General features: G+C 43.5%; 1 protein-coding gene across 2 annotated transcripts in view; it reads right to left on the reverse strand.

The window, feature by feature from the left end:
• TENM2 (teneurin transmembrane protein 2) overlaps positions 1 to 4,836 on the reverse strand; it is a 945,756-nt gene that overhangs the window by 19,107 nt on the left and 921,813 nt on the right. The gene's annotated exons all lie outside the window — the stretch shown is intronic.

Genomic DNA, 4,836 nt, shown 5'->3' on the forward strand with positions numbered 1-4,836 from the left:
GAAGGCTCATTTCTATGTGAATTTCTTTGCTTCTAATATCCAGAGAAAAATCTTGCCACTGTCAAGAGCGCAAGACATCAGTGGGGAAACCTCAGTAGGGCTGGGGGAATTCCAACAAAGGGAAGAACTGATTTACTTAGATTCGAAAGGAATAGCAACACATCAGGCATGATTTAATATTTATTTAGAAGTTGATCTGATCAGAAAAGAAAGCCTGTCCCAGAAGGCAGAGGTGGGAGACTAGACTCTGTTGAGGGGCAAAGGAGAGGGACTCTCGAGGTTCAGCTAGCCGGGACTGGCTGTCTGGAAGTGAACGGAACAAGGCAGACTCAGCCCAGACTCTTACAACATAATTGACTGCAAATCCAGACGTCCCTGGGGTGGCTGCTGAAGGCAAGGGAAGATGTAAACAGGCAGAAAGAAGAGACTCCAGAGATATCTTGCACCTCTTCACTTTACCATAATAATTCAGCAGCACTAAATGATAGTAATGATGATAATGATAACTTTAATATATGCTGAAACTAATATCTATGGGCATTGTATTAAGGACTTTGCATCCATTCTTTGAGTTGATGCTCACAAAGACCATTTGTCAAATAAGAAACAGCTTGAAACAGAGAGGTTACATAACTTGCTCAAGGTCACACAGCAATGAAGGAGCGTGGTTGGTCTGGAAGTTGAAGTCTGATTCAGATTTCAACCAGTTAACCTCTTATGCGTTTCATTGGATTTATTGCTTCCTGTGTTGTATATCCATTCAATGCTCTGAAATGTGTCAAATGCTGAAGGGCTGTGAAGCATTTCCACAGCCCCCAAGAGCTCTGCATTGCAGCTTTTAGGGGGAGACAAGGATTAACTGTAATACCACAGACGCTTGAATTCTGGGGACCAGCTTTGTGCCCAGGTAAGCTTTTTTGGAGATAGGGGAGGCCAAAATATAAGTGGCAGCTGTTGGCTAGGTTTTCTGGGAAATATCCTTAAAGGAAGCTGGCTCAGGTAGGGAACCATTTGTTCATCTTGCTTTCCTTCCTTTTTTTTTTTTTTTTTTTTTCAATTTTTGGCTGGGGCTGGGCTTGAACCCGCCACCTACGGCGTATGGGGCCAGCACCCTACTTCTTTGAGCCACAGGTGCCACCCTTGCTTTCCTTCTTTTCCTAGGTGAAATGCATACATGATGGCTGGAGCTCCAGCATTCACACTGTGAACATGAGGTGACTCTGAGGATGGAAACCTCCAGGACGATGGCTCAACCATAGACAAAGTGTCTAGACCCCTTTTGACCTAGGTATCTTCTATGTTTATCCACAGCCATGGATTGCTTTCCTCTAGCTCCCTTCAGGTCATAAGAAAATAATAAGCCTATTTTAGGCCCTGTTATTTCTTGTCTCTGTAACAAGCACTTGAATCTAATCTAAATGGATACAAACCCCTGATGCTATGGTAGACACTTTACAAAGCAGATCTCGTTTTATTTCTCATGACATAGGTAGAGATTGTTTTATATAAGGGCAATTGAGCTCAGAGGGGTCATATAGGTAGACAAGTGGCAGAGGTGGGATTTGAGTTTTCAAACCACGACTGTTTCCATGGAGTCTTCCCAGAGAGAATAGAACAGAACAGTTGTTATAGAACAATGGGAAAAGAAAAGGCATCAAAGCACAGAGATGGGAATAAAGGTGCTGAGTTCTTGGGATTATGAGAAAACTCAACTTCAGGTGGAAAATTCATATTAAAAAACTGACAGCCATTGGGTAGAAAAGTCAAGAAAGCAAACGATGAGTGGTAGGATTTGTTAAAAACCGGTCCCAAACTGAACGCTGTCAGAATCCCTGGGGATGAGTCGTCATTTTCAGAGCAAAGCACAGAAGGGTTGGAAAGATCACATCCTCTAGAAACAGACTCAGCTGTATTGTGTTGCTTCATTTGGGACATCTAGAGAAGGCCACGAAGACGCTCAAACTTACGGGTTTCAGAATTTCAGTTCAATATCCCTCTAACATTTTACTAGGCGGGGGAATGATGTGGCGACAGTGAGGAAGGGTTTTCAGGATTCCCATGCTCCCCACCACGTCTGCTTACCTCCTATTCCCTCACCAGCCTGCTCCTGCCCTCCTTTTTCCTTTCCTTTACCTCCCCCCTACCCCCCGCGTTTGCTTTTCTTTGCTATACCATACAGGCCCCGATGCAGCTATTAATTATTGAACATGAAATTTCCACTAATACCAGGCTGATGCCTGCTCCAGTGTATGAGGGCAAATAACAACAGCAACAGTGATGATCCTGAGTGGGCTTGGGGATGTTGTCAGCCCGTGTGGGCAAGCACTGCTATCCCCCCCACTTTACACATGAGGTGTAGGCAGGTTAAAGTGACGTGCTTAAGGGTACGCAGATGCTAAGGGACAGAGCCGATCCCAGCCCAGAGCTTGCTGTCTTCACTTCTAGGCTTTGTCGCCTCTAGAACCAGTGGGTCTCCACCAAGTGTGCAATTCTGAACCACCTCGGATGCTCTCACAAAGCAATCCTGCTGGGCTGACTGCACCTGCTTGATCAAGCTCCTTAGGGAATAGGGGATGGGTGCTGGTTGATTTTTCAAAGCTCCCTAGGTGTTGGAGATGAAACACATTCTTCTTGGTGCAGTATCACAAGAATGGAAAAGCAAGGGTCCAATGGACTCAATATTAATATGAAGCCAGTTGAGGATCTAACTCACACCCACATAGGAGAAAAACTCATTTCAAATCATGTTGGGGGGAGGGGGTTTGGGGTGCTCCCACTGAGTGGGCACAGTGTAGGAGTATATGTCACACCTTTTGGGTGCAGGACATAGCTACAAGAGGGACTCTACCTAACAGGTTCAAATACTGTGATTTGGTCATCTGTACCCTCACATTAACCTGAAATTTAAAGGAAAATAAAAGCTCCTTAGGTGATTCGGACACGTAGTCTTGGTGAAAATACCCACTATGTATCTTCAGCTACCTAGCAAATCAACAAATACAACCACCATACATGTTTACCAATAGGTAAATCACGTATATAACCAAAGTATAACTATATGTGTGTACACCAGGGCTGTCCAGAAAGTACCCAACCATGCATTTCTCTATTTTTCATAATTACATGGCCAGAGACAGTCCAGACAGCCCTCGTATATGTACATCTATAGGTATTTATTAACAAAGACCAACCTGCAAATCATATATCTATAAAATCATGACTATCATTATAACAACTATATGAGTGTATAAGGGGCAAGGTCAGAGCAAGAACTAAACACTGGTAAGCAGAGAAGAGACCTCCCAGTCTCTGATGGCCACTATTTGGGTGGGCTGCTGTTACTGAGAGCTCACAAGCCCCTGGCCCCTGGACCAGGTGCACCAACCGTCAGGAAGTAATGATAGGCACTGACCATTAGCCATTGATAATTTGGGGTGGGTTTTTTACTGGCTAATTTACCATGTCCCTGGGAATGGGATTTGATGATAGCTCTGGTTCAAGTTAACTTTTGAAACGTGAAATTTCTATTAGAATGCCCAAACCTCCTAATAATTAAATCTGATAAATTCACTGGAAGTTTGAGCCAAGGAGTTCAGACCAGTTGTGTAATCTAATCAAATATCCTTAATTATGAGGGGGCCATTTATAAAGAGGAGGTACCCCAGCTCTGGGGTGTGAGATGCGGGAGGGGCCACTACACAAGCTTGGCCCTTCGTGGGTACCTGCCACCCCCCAGTTTGGAAGGTGTAGGAGCTTTCATTTAGCCACGCTGTTTTCTTATTCCAAATTAAATTACCCATCTAGCAATATTTAAATTAACCTTGAGGCTTCTTGGAGAACATAAAAGTTATTTTGAATTATTTTCACCGCCAGGATCAGCATAATTCCCTTCCCAGTCGGCTCAGTAGGAATTCAGTGATAGAGAAACCAATTTTTAAATTAATACAATTTTGTGTTTGTAAGGAAGCCATTATTTTTAATTATCGGGCATTTTCCTCAGCCTGGCTTCCCCAGTTAATAAAACTCAGCTATTTAGCATGATTTTTTATTTTTGCAGAGGGCAGACTTTGGGAAGGAGTTGCCCCTGTGGAATTTTCCCCCAGAATGTTTTGATCTCACCAACCATATGCCTGTCACAAGGAAGCTCGTAAAAAACCCAGAGAAAAGGAAACGCTGTCGTCAAAATGGCCCTGCTGGGCCTATAACCCGTGACTCTAACTTGGCCCGAGGGGCGAGGATGGGAGCTGGTGATCTGAGAAACATGAGGGACAACATTACACTGGGCTGGATGGATTCCCTCCAGGAAATGGAATTGTAGCACAGCAGGAGAGATTTCAGGTAGACATACAGAGGAACCCTTTGTCCATTCTGCTTCGAGTACGGGAAACCTAAAAATGATTATAGAGGGAGCTCCAGAGAGTCTTCATGTCTAGCAGAAACGTTCTCTGTTTACTTCTAATAAAAAATATAAAATAAAAGCACAAGTGCCTGCCTGCCTTGGAGAGTTTGGTTATTTACTTCCCCAGAGGAGAAGCCTGGCCTAGATGATATCTTCATTTCCTTTTTGGGTCAGTCCTCTGGGATTTAAAAATCAGCGTTCCCCAGCTCCCATACAAGAAGACTCTCGATGTTACATTGGGATCAGTGCTTGTGCAGACAAAACAAGTTGCTATAAATTTAATATTAGCTTAAATAATGCATCATTAGAAGGGTAAGCCTCTACAAATACATTAAATAATGCATTCCCCAAGCAAACATTATTTTTGGATGACTTGCTGTTTTGGATGGAGGTAAGATAGAAAGGTGGAAAGACCTGAATTTGAGTGGCAGTTTTTT

Source organism: Otolemur garnettii, unplaced genomic scaffold, assembly GCF_000181295.1.
Source record: "Otolemur garnettii isolate 467f Iridium unplaced genomic scaffold, OtoGar3 scaffold00003, whole genome shotgun sequence".
Lineage (NCBI taxonomy): Eukaryota > Metazoa > Chordata > Mammalia > Primates > Galagidae > Otolemur > Otolemur garnettii.